Genomic DNA, 18927 nt, shown 5'->3' on the forward strand with positions numbered 1-18927 from the left:
TCTATTCTTGTTCTGAAAAATTCATTATATTCCATGCTAGAAATTGCCTGTGTACTACTTCCTTCACAGAACAGCGCAAACTGGCTTTAACCAGAATATAAAGAGGAGTGGGAGGCCCCGGTGCACAACTGAGCAAGAGGACAAGTACATTAGAGTATCTAGTTTGAGAAACAGATGCCTCAAGTCCTCAACTGGCAGCTTCATTAAATAGTACCCACAAAACACCAGTCTCAACGTCAACAGTGAAGAGGCGACTCCCGGATGCTGGCCTTACACACAGTACCAGTCAAAGGTTTGGACACACCTATCCCTTCAAGGGTTTTTCTTTATTTGTACTATTTTATACATTGGTGTGACATCAAAACTATGAAATAACACTCATGGAATCATGTAGTAACCAAAAAGTGTTAACCAAATCAAAATATATTTTAGATACTTCAAGGTAGCCACCCTATGCCTTGATGACAGCTTTGAACACTCTTTGCATTCTCTCAACCAGCTTCATGAGTCATGGTTTTCCAACAGTCTGGAAGGAGTTCCCACATATGCTGAGCATGTCTTGGCTGCTTTTTCACTGTGGTCCAACTCATCCTAAAATTTCTCAATTGGGTTAAGGTCGGGTGATTGGAGGCTAGGTCATCTGATGCAGCAATCCATCACTCTCCTTGTTGATCAAGTAGCCCTTACTCAAAACACAGCTCCAGGCTGTGTAATTGTCCTGTTGAAAAACAAATGATAGTCCCACTAAGCACAAACCATATGGGATGGTGTATTGCTGCACAATGATGTGGTAGCCATGCTGGTTAAGTGTGCCTTGAATTCTAAATAAATCACTGACAGTGTCACCAGCAAAGCACCCCCACACCACCCCCTCCATGCTTCACGATGGAAACCACACATACAGAGATCATCCGTTCACCTACTCTGCATCTCACAAAGAGCCGGCGGTTGGAACCAAAACTCTCAAATTTGGACTCATCAGACCAAAGGACAGATTTCCACCAGTCTAATGTACATTGCTCGTGCTTCTTGGCCCAAGCAAGCCTCTTCTTATTGGTGTCCTTTAGTAGTGGTTTCTTTGCAGTAATTCAACCATGAAGGACTGATTCACAGTCTCCTCTGAACAGTTGATGGTGAGATGTGCCTGTTACTTGAACTCTGAAGCATTTATTTGGGCTGCAATCTGAAGTGAATATTAACTCTAATGAACTTATCCTCTGCAGCAGAGGTAACTCTGGGTCTTCCTTTCCTGCGGCAGTCCTTAAGAGAGCCAGTTTCATCATAGTGCTTGATGGTTTTTGCGACTGCACTTGAAGAAACTTTCAAAGTTCTTGACATTTTTCGTGTCTTAAAGTAATGGACTGTTGTTTCTCTTTGCTTATTTGAGCTGTTCTTGCCCTAATATGGACTTGGTATTTCACCAAATACCCCCATCTTCTGTATACCACCCCTACGTCATAACACAACTGATTGGCTCAAATGCATTAAGAAGGAAAGACTGGAAAACCCACCACCGGCCCAGGCCGATAGTGGTAAAGTTCCTGAGGTTCAAGGACAAGGTAGCTGTTTTGGAAAGAGCGACGAACTTGAGAAGAACGTATATCTTACCCAACGAGAACTATCCTGAAGCTGTGTGTCAGAAAAGGAAAGAACTTATCCCAGCCATGAAAGCTGCCAGAGCGTGTGGGGACATTGCTTACATCTGCTATGACAGGCTCATTTTCCAAGTCTGGAAGTGGTGAGAGTGCAAAGCCTATGGGTTCGTAGTTTCAACCCTGCAGCACACACACAAACCAATTAATTAGTTGACTGCTGAATGTATATTTTTTTCTCTTTCTTTGTTTGCTCTTTCACATTATGTCTATCTCTGAGAAGCTACCTATGAAAGGGCTGAAAATATCCCATATTAATATATGTAGCCTTAGAAATAAGGTTCATGCAATAAATAACTTGCTAACATCATAACATTCATATATTAGCCATTTGAGACTCACTTAGATAATTCATTTGATGATACAGCAGTAGCAATACAAAGATATAACATCTATAGAAGAGGCTATATACAGCAACACCTCCCAAGTGCTAACAGTCAGTATCTAAATAATGTGTGAAACTCTTAATAGTATATGTGATGTAAACAGAGAGGTCTACTTTCTTGGAGACCTGAATATTGACTGGTTTTCATCAAGCTGTCCGATCAAGCGGAAGCTTCTCACTGTAGCCAGTGCCTGTAATCTGGTTCAGGTTATTAATCAACCTACCAGGGTGTTGACAAACACTACAGGAACAAGATCATCCACATGTATCAATCACATTTTTACCAATACTGTAGAACTTTGTTCTAAAGCTGTATCGGTACCCATTGGATGCAGTGATCACAATATAGTGGCTATATCCAGAGAACGACAGTGTTGTCCAGGGTCACGCCAAGATTCTTTGCACGCTGGGAGGGCGACACTAGAGTTGTCAACCGTGATGGAGAGGTCTTTGAGTGGGTTGGCCTTACCCGGGAGGAAGAGCAGTTCCATCTTATCGAGGTTGAGCTTGGGGACGGAGAATAGTAGTTGAGTCTCATCAGCATAGCAATGATAGGAGAGATCATGTGAGGATATGACAGAGTCGAGTGACTTGGTGTATAGAGAGAAGAGGGCCTAGAACAGAGCCCTGGGGGACACCATTAGTAAGAGTTCGTGGTGCCGACACAGATCCCCTCCACGTCACCTGGTAGGAGCGGCCAGCCAGGTAGGATGCAATCCAAGAGTGTGCATAGCCTGAGACGCCCAGCCTTGAGCGGGTGGAGAGGAGGATCTGATGGTTCAAGGTGTCGAAGGCAGTGGATAGATCTAGGAGGATGAGAAAATCAGCTTTGGCAGTGCAGAGAGCCTCCAAGAGCAGTCTCGGTTGAGTGACCTGTCTTGAAGCATGAGTGGTTAGGGTCAAGAAGATTGTTCTGAGAGAGATAGAGAAAGTTAATCAGAGACAGCACACTCAAGTGTTGGAAAGAAATTAATGGAAGGCAGACGTAAGGAGGTTAAAGTCGCCAAGTACGAAGAGCGGTGCGCCCTCGTCAGGAAATTAGCTTAGCAAGGTGTCAAGCTCATTGAGGAACTCTCCAAGGGCATCTGGTGGGTGATAGATGACAATAATGTTAAGCTTGAGTGGACAAGTGACAGTGACAGCATGGAATTCAAATGAGATGGACAGGTGATGAGTAGACCTGTGCCACCACTGCGACGACCAGATGCTCTCGGACTATAAGAGAAAACATAGTCAGATGAAGAAAGAGCAGCGGTGTTCTCTGGGGTGATCCATATCTCCTTCAGGGCCAAAAAGTAATCGGACTGAAGGGCAGCATAGGCTGAGATGAACTCTGCGTTCTTGACCACAGATCGGCAGTTCCAAACGCTGGCAGAGACCCGGAATTCCACCTGGGATGTGCACGAAGAGTACACAAAATTAGAAGGGCTGCAGCCAAGGAGTGGGGAGTGTCTGTAAAGCCTACAGGGAGAGGTGCGAACAGGTATAGAAAACATACATAGTTGATGAAGCTACAAAAGAGCAAAATTACACAATCTGTAAATAACTAGGTAAGATACTCAAGTGAGAGAGTGGTGTGACCACAACAGATAAAGACAAAAAAAAATATCACTCCTAGGGATATCAGGAGTCCTCTAGCTATAGAATGAAGCACTTGGAATGTTGTTTTAAAACTTAAATTAACTTCACATTTAACTTCTGTTACATGGCCTAGTAACCATCACTTTAAATTAAGCTACAAAATACCCAATCTGTGGTGAACTCTCCCCATTTTAGGTGGAGCCTTTGAGTTACCACGTCTCTGAATTCTTTCCAATCCGTGCTGCATAGTTTTGAGCTGTGATTAGTGGATTGCTTTGATGACTTCTTTCACATCAGATATGTGGTAAAAGATCACATCGCTTGTTTCTGGCCACATGATTGAGTTCTTTCAAAGTTTGTCTCATACAGCTCACCTCAATTTCATTCTCCACCAGTTCAAGGACTTGGCCGACGAATGGTTGGTTATCGTACATCACAATAACAAACTTCCCAACTAATTCCAGTGTATTGTTTTGTGCAGGCTGCAGTGTTGACTTTGAGCTTGTGGTGGTAGGCTCCTCAGATCCTTCTTGATTGCAGTCACAATGTCTCTCTCCGTGGCTGCAGAAGCAGGACAGCTCTCTGACTTATCTTCCCAAGGGTTTGTGAGGCAATCTGTTGTATTTTCATGGTGTCTTTAACCACTTGCAACTGATTCTGCACTGCATCGTCATATCTACACACGTCAACTTCAGATAACCAAAAGTACCTTATGCTTGAGCTTGTGTTTTCCTGTAGTTTGCTGTACAGATCTTTTTGGGGTCTGGATATTTGCTCCCATGTTCACCATGTCATCAGCACTACGGACGTTTGCCTGCTCCACTGACTTCATCAGGAGCACCTTTTACCGTATCCCTTCTCTGAGAAGTTCCATGTTACTTCTTTGAATCCCAAAAGAAATGGAAGTGTGCTGAATAGGTAAAATATTATTTTTGTTCCTGTACTGTGTGACAGGATAGCCACTCATGAAGTGAAGAGTAGTTAGAGGGATTTTGCCCCTTCACTTCCTTCAAAATAGGCTCAAGGTGTGCTCACACGGCTCTTTCATCGTGGCGGAGGCTATCTGATTATGTAGCATATGACTGGCACCCTTGAAATGTGTACAACACACTAGTATGCAATTTACATGCATAGTTTTCTGAGAAGTCCATGTGAACAACTACTTCATTGTCACCGATGTTTTCGGCACTTCTCAACTTGAAGAAATGGTGCTTGGCGAGCAGGTTGAGTTTTTGATTCAGGATTCTGTTCAGATTCTGCCATGTGCCTATCTTTTCTTCATTGCTGGTCTCCTCTCTTTCCCATTGATGCAAAATGTGGTGTTAACTTCAGGCAGAGCTAGTCTACCTCACTGTAATAAGAGAAGGACTCGTCTCTGAACTTTTTCTTTCTGCTTCGTTACGGTGTCTTTCTTCCCAGGCAGAAGTCTGCTATTTTTATCCCTACACAATAATTTAGTGACCTTTGCCTTCTTCTCTGCTGCCAGTTTCTTTCTCCCTCTTTGCTTGTTTCTTTCTAATTTTCTTTTTGACAGTGCAAGTTGTATTTCAAGTCTGATCATTTGTTGCTTCAACTGTGCTTTTTCTTTACCTAACTGGATATATTCTCTACATCACTTCTCTCTGGGGTTAATGAAGCAAGTGGTTGTCCCTGCTATGTTGGTGGCATCTCAGGTGGGTAATGTTAAGGTGGTTGGCTTTGCTGTGGAGTTGAGGGCTGAGGTGGGTGCTGCTGTTGAGGTTGTAGATTGCTCAGGGTGCTCCTCAAGATGGTCACCATCCATGGACACTGGAGTGAGGTTCATCACAGCATGCATTTGCCTCCAACTCCTCTGGTTTTTCCTTCGTTTATCCCTTCTCTTTTCAGCTGCAGAGGTCATCATCTCCCTACCTGGGCGATGGTCTATGTGCCCATCCTCCTTACATCTGCGGTAGCTAAACACAAGACGAATATAATTACAGAGATATAGTGCAGGCTATAGTCAAAATGACTTCCACAACATTAATATTTCCTAAACGCTATTGTAAACAACCTTTGCATAATATCCCACAGCTTAGTCTGACACTCATACATTGTATTGATTACCTAAAAGATCTAGCCTTCTTCAAATGAGTGTGAATCTAATTGAACTTAGTCTTAATTCAGGTTTGCTGGTTACTGAACTGCACTTGTCACTTAACTGCATGACCACTATATTAACTAGGCTTCCTGCTCAGATGCCACTCTTCCCTAACAAGAGGATCTGAGTTCTTCCGGGCCCTGAACAGTGCAGCCCTCTCTTTGTTGGATCGAGGCATCTATAAGTACATATTCCCTCAACATCAAAACTGTACTGATAAAGCATTAATAAAACATTATTATATTAAGTTCTTATGACTTGAATATGTGACTTCAGAAAAAACAAATAATTATGATAATCCTGTCATTACTTTTGTTTTTCACAATGTAATAGACAAAATATTCCTTAACACATAAAAATACATACACAGTTGAAGTCGGAAGTTTACATACACTTAGGTTGGAGTCATTAAAACTCGTTTTTCAACCACTCCACAAATTTCTTGTTAACAAACTAGAGTTTTGGCAAGTCGGTTAGGACATCTACTTTGTGCATGACACAAGTAATTTTTTCCAATTGTTCATAGACATTATTTCACTTATTCACTGTATCACAATTCCAGTGGGTCAGAAGTTACAGAACATACACTAAGTAGAACAGAACATGCACTAAGTTGACTGTGCCTTCAAACAGCTTGGAAAATTCCATAAAATGTCAGTCGAGGTGTACCTGTGGATGTATTTCAAGGCCTACCTTCAAACTCACTGCCTCTTCATCCTTGGGAGCAATTTACAAACGCCTGAACGTACCACGTTCATCTGTACAAACAATAGTACGCAAGTATAAACACCATGGGACCACGCAGCCGTCATACCGCTCAGGTAGGAGACGCGTTCTGTCTCCTAGAGATGAACGTACTTGTGAGAAGTGTAAATCAATCCCAGAACAACAGTACAAAAGTATCTATATCCACAGTAAAACAAGTCCTATATCGACATAACCTGAAAGGCCGCTCAGCAAGGAAGAAGCCACTGCTCCAAAAGCGCCGTAAAAAAGCCAGACTACGGTTTCCAACTGCACATGGGGAGAAAGATCATACTTTTTGGAGAAATGTCCTCTGGTCTGATGAAACAAAAATAGAACTCTTTGGCCATAATGACCATCATTATGTTTGGAGGAAAAAGGGGAATGCTTGCAAGGCGACGAACACCATCCCAACCGTGAAGAACAGGGGTGGCAGCATCATGTTGTGGGGGTGCTTTGCTGCAGGAGGGACTGGTGCACTTCACAAAATAGATGGCATCAGGAGGCAGGAAAATTATGTGGATATATTGAAGCAACATCTCAAGACACCAGTCAGGAAGTTAAAGCTTGGTCGCAAATGGGTCTTCCAAATGGAGAATGACCCCAAGCATACTTCCAAAGTTGTGTAAAAATGGCTTAAGGACAACAAAGTCAAGGTATCGGAGAGGCCAACACAAAGCCCTGACCTCAATCCTATAGAACATGTGTGGGCAGAACTGGAAAAGCGTGTGCGAGCAAGGAGGCCTACAAACCTGACTCAGTTACACCAGCTCTGTCAGGAGGAATAGGCCAAAATGCACCCAACTTATTGTGGGAAGTTTGTGGAAGGCTACCCGTAACATTTGACCCAAGTTAAACAATTTAAAGCCAATACTACCAAATACTAATTGAGTGTATGTAAACTTCTGACCCACTAAGAATGTGATGAAAGAAATAAAAGCTGAATTAAATCATTTTCTCTACTATTATTCTGACATTTCACATTCTTAAAATAAAGTGGTGATACTAACTGACCTAAGACAGGGAAGTTTTACTAGGATTAAATGTCAGTAATTGTGAAAAACTGAGTTTAAATGTATTTCGCTACGGTGTATGTAAACTTCCGACTTCAGCTGTAAATATGCTATCAATAAAACATACACTACAGTCCCTAAAAGCTTAAGAATAGTCCTAAAAACACAAAAACTATATATATGTGTCATGCGAAGTAACGAATGACATTGTGGAATAACAGTTATACAGAATGACAATCGACACTCCGTATGACAAAAAACAGCTTGAACTATTATTTGACCATGCTGGTCATCTATGAACATTTTAACATCTTGGCCATGTTCTTTTATAACCTCCACCCGGCACAGCCAGAAGAGGACTGGCCACCCCTCATAGCCTGGTGCCTCTCTAGGTTCTGGCCTTTCTAGGGAGTTTTTCCTAGCCACCGTGCTTCTACACCTGCATTGCTTGCTGTTTGGGGTTTTAGGCTGGGTTTCTGTACAGCACTTTGTGACATCAGCTGATGTAAGAAGGGCTTTATAAATACATTTGATTGAACTTATTCTACAGGCCCATCCACCTAGGAAAAAACGATGACCTTGATCTACAGCTTTTTAAAGTAATTTCACATCAAATATGACATTTTAAAATAAAAATGCTTTTAAAGAGTTGTATCGTATGACAGGACATTATAGTGTACCAGTGACCAAAAAGGTGAAATAATCAAGATTTTAGGAGAGACTTACTAACCTTTCTGCACTGTGTGGGGGTCTTTCTGATGCAATATCCTGTCATGTGACTATCGCAAAGCATTGTCTGAAATGGCTACTGAATGTCTGTTATACTGAATGACATTTAATGAAATCCCAAGTCTTTTAAAGCATAAAAATGTAATAAAGTTTAGGATCCTCACCATTATTTTTATTTATCAATACAGATAAACTCCTCTGGCATAATTGTGAGGGTATTGGATTTTTGTTATTTTTAAAGAAATCTATGCATATTGATTTTAGTTGTGGACAGTTAATCCTAATGGCATTTTGCTACTTCTGAGCTCTATAGCTCCCTGAATTCCCATTATTCATAATGAATACTCTTATGCCTATAAATAGGGGAAGGTTAAGTCTTATAATGCAGTGTTTGTAAAAATGTATTTTTATAATACTGTAAATATGCTTCGGACACCAAAATGGACACGTCATGTCATTGACCCAGGGCCCTATAAAATCAGGTTCTTTTTTTTCTCTCCAAGTTTTCACTCAAAAATCACACTTTTTTTGGGGGGGGGGGGGCACAAGAATGCTTAAACCACATCAGGAGTCCACTTTTGAGGTCTGGGAACAATCCCCCCCCCCCCCAAAAAAAAATGGAGGGTGTACTTGCCCTTTACTTCAATTGCACACCTATCAAGAGATCATTGTGTTGTGTTTGGCTGGTGGTGTTTTTGTACTGTACAATGTAGGCTAAATTTGATGACATAGTTTGCAAAACAAATGCCCCTGCAATTGGTACAAATCATCATGATATCATTCAGCTAGGTAGGCCTACTTTGCAGTCAACATTTGATAAGGAAGGTTTTTTGGGGAAAGCCTTTAGAAATGTTAATTCAAACTGTGCATGACGACTGAGTTGCGCATCGCAGAGATTCAACCAAGCCTTCAGACCAAACCTTTTGAATACCTGGTCTACATACCCATTGCTGTTTGAATAAATCTTGATAATAAAAAATAAGCTAATTGTGAACCAAAAACTAATGTGACCAGCTAAAACAATTTCTATGCCACCCTAGAGCCCAATAAAAATAAATAAAAAGGGTGTAGCACTGCCAAGTCAAAGGGTCGCAAATGCGAGTGTTTTGGTTGCAGTTTTGAGCCCCTGTGTCCTAGCTCTGGCCGACTCATTCTTAGAAAGGCTTATATTCCAGGAGTTTCTACTGAACCGCAGAGGAGTGAAACAGAGCATACCACCACACATCCTCTCTACAGACACACAATGCTCAGGGAGTGTAACAATAATCATCAGAGCAGTGGGACACACACACACACACACCCTGGAGGCCTCCACATGGCAGGTAGTGACCTCGGTTCTCATCTTCAGTGTGTGGATCTGTTGTGTAAAGATGAGTCACTGAGGCTGCCGTGACTAGGTATCACTGTCTACTCACTCTCTGAGCTCAGCTCACTTTGTACAGAGGAGCATACTTAAGGAAGAATGCAGCAACTCTTGGAGGACAATAGAAGTGCACTTAAAGTTTTTTGTTTTAAACTCACAAAATAACATTTTTGGAAGTGAACTTTATTTGTCCTTGAAGAGTTGCTGAATTTCCCCTTCATTTTCAGTCTGACTCAGCTCATGACTGGCTCTACTAAGGAAAACACAAAGAGAGTAAGTGAATGCTGCCAGCCACTGACAAGCACCAGCCCATAGTACTGCATGGTGCATTAATCCACTGATACAGCCTGGGTCAATGGATTCCTCAGGAGGGTTGTATGTCAGAATGACCATTATATCACCCTGACAGCGACTCTATACCTCCTTAGAACCAATGAACAAAACATCTAGGCCCTCCCTGCAGATCTGTGTCACCTAAATAAAGGCCATTCCCAAGTGAGTGTCATTTCAATAGGATTCAGGTCACTCTAAAAACCGTCCAGTCAATATGTTCAACAGTTACAGCCAGAGTTAGCCAGTCAGAGAAGTGCACAGGTAAACAAAACAACCGCTCCTGAACGTAGAACTAAAAGGCTAAGACATTGCACCTGATAAGAAACCAAAACATCTACTTTAAAAAGTGCAAATCGTGTCATGCAGTGTTAATCCTATTGGAAAACTCTGCATATGTACAGTACAACTCCGCCACACTTCAGTTGTTTTGCATTCTACAGTAATGTAAGACCTTCGTTTTACCCTGCTGAGATTCCTATGGGCATGAATGATCAGATATACAATAGCCCGAGGATGGATTAGCTGGGTCACAGGAAGTTCATTTTTAGAACAAAAACTGACTCTCCTATAAGCTTGTCATACAGGACTGCATTTGTTTCTTTGATACATATCTTCAGACCAGCCATATCATGCCGGCTCACTGTAACTCCTGATCTTATTATCAATGGCGTAGACTACTGAAAATGCCAATAACAAAGGTATAAGGAATTGCAATATTTACGCAAACCAAATCATACAAAAGTGATTTAGGCATTTATATAGAGAAAACAATTAAATGAAGGAACAAATATAAACACACAATCGACTATGTTGAAGGCAAGTAAATGTGTTACTTTAGAAACAAACAAAAAATATATTATTCCAAGATCTTACCACGAGTTCTCTCTTTGAGGAACTGCACTTCAATAAGAAAGCTTCGTAGAGCTGGTTTAATTTCTACAAATAAAACATAACATCAGACAGCTAGCTGGTCCTGTGTAGCTAGAGCACCAATGTTCGCTGAACTCCCGAGTCCTAGGTCCAAATTGTGAAGTGAAGTATTGACAGCGCTGTCAGACACTGGAAGAGAATGCGCTCTTAGGCTACCCTATGCCTCTCATTAATTCGTTCCCTCCCAGCCCACCAAGGCACTACCCACATGGGGATACCTCCAACTCCAACCTCTTTTCTCAAAGAGCAAAACAACACACGTTGGCTATGACATGTACCATTCTGTCGGATGAAAGAACCACGTCATGTCTCTGCTGCCTGGTTGACAGCTCTCTCTCCTCCCGAGGCGTGGCTCGGGAACTCTGTGGAGTTACTCATGTGACATACCCAGACACCAAGTCCCCCGGTGTATCGTGGTACTGCAATATTGTTACACCTCTGTTATCTTTGGTTCGGAGTAAACTTTCCACGTCTTCTCGTTGTCTCTCATAGTGGTCGTTTCAGCTAGCCTCCGTCCGAGTAACGTTAACTAGCTAGCTAGGACTTCCAACACGTTTTTCCCCCCTATGTAACGTTAGGGCATTCAACACAATTCCGTGACATGCATACTGCTCTATGCGAACAAACTATTATATTCAAAGCATGTTGTGAAATTCTAAAAATGTCATAAATTCCTTTATACGAGAAAGTGACATCGTCCACTTGGCTAGGAATCGTGCCGCGTTCAAGTACTAGTTGGAACTAAGAAACTCTGATATTTCCGACTCGCTAACTGGTTGTAGTTAATCACGTGCCACGATCAACGAATTAGTACATGGGATATTTCCAAGTTTCCTAGTTCTGACTACTACATGAACGTTGCATTTACAAGCTACAAATCCCAGGAAGTAAATCCACACGCCCCAGCTCCACGTCATCGTTAGATCACAGAGTTTCTAAACCCAGAGGCGCAACATCGCGAGACTTCCGGGAACGATTGCGAAACAGATCAGTCCGGGGTTTGAGAAGTCAATGAGAGAAGTGAACAATTCTAATTTAGTTGTCAAATTTCTCGAAATCTAAAAAAGCACAACCTCGATTCCACCCAATGACTTAAGTAGTTGAACATGTTATTACTCCAACCTCGTTAAAGTGACAAACTGACCTTATATAGTGGCACATGCGCAGTTCTTCGCGAGGCGAACGTTAGACCCGATGTCAGCCATGACAATTTCAGGGTGCGTTCGTAAATTAATTTCGGATATCTTTTCCTTTCTTTCGTCTGAGTGTGTCAGAGCGCAGAATAACTCATGCATTTATGAATGCGCAACACCCGTAGAATATGACAGGTGTCAGTAAAGGTTGGAAAAAACGGAATTTAACAGGTGCTAGCAGCACAGTTAGTCACTACCGCCCAAGATAACATGAAAACAGCCTAGCTCTGCTTGGGCGAGTAAAATGGTCAGAGTGATGTGTTCTCTCATTTTTGTCAGAAAGTAGCTAGCAAGCTAGCCAATTTAAGCCAGTTAACTTGGGTGCTTGACTGCCGTTGTGAGGGCAGAACGCTCGGATCAACTCCGTCAGAGCGTCCAGTCTGCCCTCTAAACGATTCTGAATTTACGAACAAGAAGGGCCGCACTCCGGCACTCGAGAGGGATTTTACGAACACACCCTTAGTCTATCTTCATAATTTACTGTCTTTGGTTAGATCATACGTGGCGCCACCACATTTGCAAACTGTCTACGAGCGACATCTACAGGATTTATACCGTGCATGCATAAATAATGGCTTCCATGCAATGTTGTATGGTAGAGGGCGCAAAAGAGCGATCCTGTTCATTCTGACTCGCTTGCTAATACACAAACCCAATAACAAGCAGCCAGCCCGCTTCCAATGGCTCTGCTGTTAATACGGTCCAAAATTATCCATCAACCCGGATGTAGAATTTTTAGGATTCTCTTCCCCTCATTTTATTTTACATATGCTACTGTTGTTAACTGCGTCAAAAATAGAATATGTTCTAGACCGGGCTAGACAGTGTCGCGTAAACTGTGACAGCTGACTGCACTGGTAGCCACGCCTACTGAAGAGAGCGAGCTGAATCTTGGCAGCCTACTGTAAGCATAACAAACCTTTGTGTTGATGCTGTAGTCTCCCATTTTGTTATTACTTTAGTTGAGCGCTTCATAGTATGAGTATAACTATTTTAGCCTACTGATTATTTATTAGCTAATTTCGTTAAGCCTGCTAGCATATGCCTATATTAAGGCCTATTAGGCTACATTAGCCAAACTCAGGCTAATGATTGGTTATTTGATTAATTTTTTTTTTAAAGAATAATAAATAGGGTTGTTTTTTTTTCCATAGAAAAGATAACTCGGAGGACCTATCATCTGTCAAAGTGGCATCTAAAATGAACTTCCACGGAAGAAAATATAAGCGGGGCAGCAACTGGTCTGACCCAGAGGTGGCAGAACTCCTCCAGCAGTGGTCAAATAAGTCGTTCCAACTAGAACTGGAGAGTGCCCTCAGAAATCAACATGTTTTCAACCGAATAGCGGACGTCCTGCGAGAGAAAGGCATTTAGCTAAAAGTATTATTATATTATTGATCGATTGATTGACTTTTCAAATCACCCAGATTTGCTATCTGCAGAGTTATCTCCAGACAAATGTTGCAATTATTCAGCCATTCTTGGACCTACTATCAAAAAACAAGCTAAATATGGACAGTACTAAAACAAATGATCTAATGATTATCTCTTCACAGCAAAATCAGCAGAGCTGGGATGGTTGTATCCCCCATATATATAACATTTCATTGGTTGCAAGAATTTTGTATAATAATATAACATAATTCTAAGTTTTGAATCTGGTGTAGTTTTGCGTATCAGTTCATAAACCATGTGCCATGGAATCGGTACATCGAAAATCTCTGCCCAAACATTTTGCAATCTATATGGCTCAGCTGTCAATTTTTTGTTCCTTGAATGAAACTGATATACTTTTTTAGTTAACACAATTTTCTTTAACCAATTTTGGTCTTTAATGCAGGGCTATACATTTTTGTTAGCTGCATGTGTGACTTAACTCCACCAGTCCTATTTATGATATAATTTACAAAGATTATACTTAAAAAAAAACATTTGTCCTAAAAATAAGGTATTTTTAAAAATCATTTAGTATATTTGAGTTTAACCACAATAAATTAAACTGAAACTACAACCAATTTCAGTGGCTTGTTTTAAAAATAGCGATATTTTGGAGATTATTTCATTTTCAAATAACTGAAAGTGAGAGGTTGTAATTTGAATAAACAGAAAAAGGGCATTTTTGAACATGGGATGAGACATTCTTACTAATATGCTAGAGAACCAGTTTGGATTTAAGTATAACTTTTGTATGAATGGCGCCTTTAGTGATAGGTCTAATGCTTTAATATTTAATCATTTCTGCTATCCAAATTCATATTCATTATAGAAATAGGCCCGTTGAATTTTTTCTGGCTTGCCGTTCCAAATAAAATGTAATATTTTTTGGCTCATATAATTAAAAAACAGGCTGTGGAGTGATCCAAATTGTGTTTTTTTTAAAAGAAAACATGAATCATCAGTGTACAATGACATCAGCGTACATGATTACACTCTTGATTGTGCACATAAATTAGTTGATATGCTGATTTCAGATGCACTTCAATCAATCAATCAAATGTATTTATAAAGCCCTTCTTATATCAGCTGATGTCACAAAGTGCTGTACAGAAACCCAGCCTAAAACCCCAAACAGCAAGCAATACAGGTGTAGAAGCATGGTGGATAGGAAAAACTCCCTAGAAAGGTCAGAACCTAGGAAGAAACCTAGAGAGGAACTAGACTATGAAGGGTGGACAGTCCTCTTCTGGCTGTGCCGGGTGGAGATTATAACAGAACATGGCCAAGATGTTCAAATGTTAAAACACTTCAGATTAGAGCTCTGCTACCTGACCCGAGCCATACTGTCCGACCGAGGTTATTAGCCTATAGTAAACAAAACTCAAACAGAAAACTAATCATGAAAAATAAAAATGTAAACTGAAAGTGAATAATTAACAAACCTGTTTGAAAAACTAAGACTATAGTGAAACTTATCAATGACTTGAAAACAAACAAAAATAACATCCGTCATGAATTATGTAAAATAAAAATAATCTTTTTACTTTCATTTGGCTTTTGGGGGGTTTGCTACTGAATCTGGCGGGTAAATGTGGCCAGCATAGCCACAGGAAGTAGGGATGCTGAGGGTGCTGCAGCACCCCTTGAAAAAGCAGCACTCCCAAACACCTTTCCGTGGTGATGGCCGCCAGGAGATGGCAATGTTTAAAAAAGGCCTAGCTTTTGCATCACTATCTCTAGCTATCAGTAGCTAAGAGGGAAAAATATCTAGGTAGCTTACTTGATTCTTCTTACAGTAAAAAAGCATTGGATTGCAGTAAATATGGGCGAGAGTTTCCTTCCACAATATTTTTTGGCATCACCATGTGGTAAATTAGTGTATAGACCAATAAGAGTTCCAAACCTTTCTGCCAATAACAGAAAATGTTCTCTTTTCCCCTCCCCACTCAGACCACTCCCAGACATTCCTTGTGTAACAGTATAGCTTCCGTCCCTCTCCTCACCCCTACCTGGGCTCGAATCAGGGACCCTCTGCACACATCGACCACAGCCACCCTCGAAGCATTGTTACCCATCGCTCCACAAAAGCCGCGGCTCTTGCAAAGCAAGGGGAACAACTACTTCAAGGTCTCAGAGCGAGTGACGTCACCGATTGAAACGCTATTAGCGCGCACCACCGCTAACTAGCTAGCCATTTCACATCGGTTACACTCACCCCCCTTTTGACCTCCTCCTTTTCCGCAGCAACCAGTGATCCGGGTCAACCGCATCAATGTAACAGTATAGCTTCCGTCCCTCTCCTCGCCCCTACCTGGGCTCGAACCAGGGACCCTCTGCACACAGACAAGTCACCCTCGAAGCATCGTTACCCATCGCTCCACAAAATCCGCGGCCCTTGCAGAGCAAGGGGAACAACTACTTCAAGGTCTCAGAGCGAGTGACGTCACCGATTGAAACGCTATTAGCACGCACCCCGCAAACTAGCTAGCCATTTAACATCGGTTACACTTGCAAAATTGTTGCATGAGAAATTGCCCTTCGCAAAGAAGCTATTTTTGTTTATTTTTGACCATTTTAATTGAAAACCATCACAGTAAGGTACTTAATAGTTACCCAGAAAAGATTTCATATTGAGATAAAAACGGCTGCATTGGACCTTTTAACCTATCCCAACCTCACCTACCGGGAAACAAGGCCATACAGCCATAGGGTTCTCATTGGAACAATTGACTGGGGCCAATTGACCGGGGCAAACATGTGCGACCAAACATTTTTTAAACTAACCCAAGATAGACCAGAGCCTGTTGTTTCCAATGGGAGCAAATTAATCATAATGGGCAGAAACAAGCAAGGAGGTGGGCAGAGCCAAGCATGAGCTAGTGAGATTATATTGGCACGTTCTAGCATTTATCTGCATATTTCCGTTAGGGAACGCCTACTCTTTGAAGTGCACATGTGCAATAACTAAATTCGCTGTTGCACTCCATCCACAGATAGAACAATGAGCTAGATATACACTGCTCAAAAAAATAAAGGGAACACTTAAACAACACAATGTAACTCCAAGTCAATCACACTTCTGTGAAATCAAACTGTCCACTTAGGAAGCAACACTGATTGACAATAAATTTCACATGCTGTTGTGCAAATGGAATAGACAACAGGTGGAAATTATAGGCAATTAGGAAGACACCCCCAATAAAGGAGTGGTTCTGCAGGTGGTGACCACATACCACTTCTCAGTTCCTATGCTTCCTGGCTGATGTTTTGGTCACTTTTGAATGCTGGCGGTGCTTTCACACTAGTGGTAGCATGAGAAGGAGTCTACAACCCACACAAGTGGCTCAGGTAGTGCAGCTCATCCAGGATGGCACATCAATGCGAGCTGTGGCAAGAAGGTTTGCTGTGGCAAGAAGGTTTGCTGTGTCTGTCAGCGTAGTGTCCAGAGCATGGAGGCGCTACCAGGAGACAGGCCAGTACATCAGGAGACGTGGAGGAGGCCGTAGGAGGGCAACAACCCAGCAGCAGGACCGCTACCTCCGCCTTTGTGCAAGGAGGAGCAGGAGGAGCACTGCCAGAGCCCTGCAAAATGACCTCCAGCAGGCCACAAATGTGCATGTGTCTGCTCAAACAGTCAGAAACAGACTCCAAGAGGGTGGTATGAGGGCCCGACGTCCACAGGTGGGGGTTGTGCTTACAGCCCAACACCGTGCAGGACATTTGGCATTTGCCAGAGAACACCAAGAGTGGCAAATTCGCCACTGTCGCCCTGTGCTATTCACAGATGAAAGCAGGTTCACACTGAGCACATGTGACAGACGTGACAGAGTCTGGAGACGCCGTGGAGAACGTTCTGCTGCCTGCAACATCCTCCAGCATGACCGGTTTGGCGGTGGGTCAGTCATGGTGTGGGGTGGCATTTCTTTGGGGGGCCGCACAGCCCTCCATGTGCTCGCCAGGGGTAGCCTGACTGCCATTAGGTACCGTGATGAGATCCTCAGACCCCTTGTGAGACCATATGCTGGTGCGGTTGGCACTGGGTTCCTCCTAATGCAAGACAATGCTAGACCTTATGTGGCTGGAGTGTGTCAGCAGTTCCTGCAAGAGGAAGGCATTGATGCTATGGACTGGCCCGCCCGTTCCCCAGACCTGAATCCAATTGAGCACATCTGGGACATCATGTCTCGCTCCATCCACCAACGCCACATGGCACCACAGACTGTCCAGGAGTTGGCGGATGCTTTAGTCCAGGTCTGGGAGGAGATCCCTCAGGAGACCATCCGCCACCTCATCAGGAGCATGCCCAGGCGTTGTAGGGAGGTCATACAGTTACGTGGAGGCCACACACACTACTGAGCCTCATTTTGACTTGTTTTAAGGACATTACATCAAAGTTGGATCAGCCTGTAGTGTGATTTTCCACTTTAATTTTGAGTGTGACTCCAAATCCAGACCTCCATGGGTTGATAAATTGGATTTCCATTGATTATTTTTGTGTGATTTTGTTGTCAGCACATTCAACTATTTAAAGAAAAAAGTATTTAATTAGATTATTTCATTCATTCAGATCTAGGATGTGTTATTTTAGTGTTCCCTTTATTTTTTTGAGCAGTGTATAAATGTGAAGCATCCGCTTGGGTTTTCCACAAGCCAAATGTCCGGCAGTGGGAGAAGATGGAACGAGATGGATTTTGATTGAAATTCTGCTAATCTTTTTATCGATTAAATGATTAATCTCAATACAGTTTTATGTTCCCAAAAATATAAATCTGTTACGAACAGAGTGGACTACGTTTTGTCGCCAATATGATCTTGCTAGCTCGTGCTTGGCTCTGCCCACCTTTTTTTGTTCTGCCCACTATGACTAATTTGAAACCACGGGCTGTGGTCTTGTTTTAGCTATAACCATCCTTGGTACAACTGTCCCATCACTCTGGGTGTGTTCATAGATTCACTCTGGCTATCTACTCCGATTTCAGAGCACTCTCGTCTGAGTGTGCTTGAACGCAGTATAACTGAATTTACGAACGCTCAAAAACCGTTGAATATGGCCAGTGTCAGTAAACGTCTGCAAAAAAAGCGTAACTAAATTGTTGCAAGCAGCACAGTTACAGTCACCAACACTCTGGATAACATGAAAACAACCTAACCAGCGCTGCTAGGGCGAGTAAAATGGTTAGAGTGAGATTTTCTCTCATTTGTGTCTGGAAGTAGCTAGCAAGCGTTCCAAGCCGTGCTGTATTGGCTGTCACAGACACACCTATGCCTGCTAAATTCCATCTGAAAATTATCACTGCACCTCCATAAGAATATTATGTTCATGTTGCTGTCTGATTCATCTCTTGTATTTATGTCAACTGGCACATTAGTAGGATGGACAATAGAACGACTCAAAATTCACCCAAGGCTGAAAAATGGCAAAAGAACGTTGGCTAAGCTGGAACACTA

At 42.2% G+C, this 18927-nt stretch overlaps 1 protein-coding gene across 2 annotated transcripts in view; it reads right to left on the reverse strand.

Moving 5' to 3' along the window:
- Nucleotides 1-11683, reverse strand: part of LOC106573344 (furin) — a 170020-nt gene extending 158337 nt beyond the window's left edge. The window contains exon 1 of one of the 2 annotated variants that reach the window (XM_014148311.3): nucleotides 10793-11683. The gene's annotated coding sequence lies outside the window, so the exon portion shown is untranslated. The remainder of the gene's footprint in view (nucleotides 1-10792) is intronic. The other variant, XM_014148313.3, reaches the window with a different exon arrangement.
- Between the last annotated feature and the right edge of the window lie 7244 nt (nucleotides 11684-18927).

Source organism: Salmo salar, chromosome 16 (genome assembly GCF_965601325.2).
Source record: "Salmo salar chromosome 16, fSalSal1, whole genome shotgun sequence".
Taxonomy (NCBI): domain Eukaryota; kingdom Metazoa; phylum Chordata; class Actinopteri; order Salmoniformes; family Salmonidae; genus Salmo; species Salmo salar.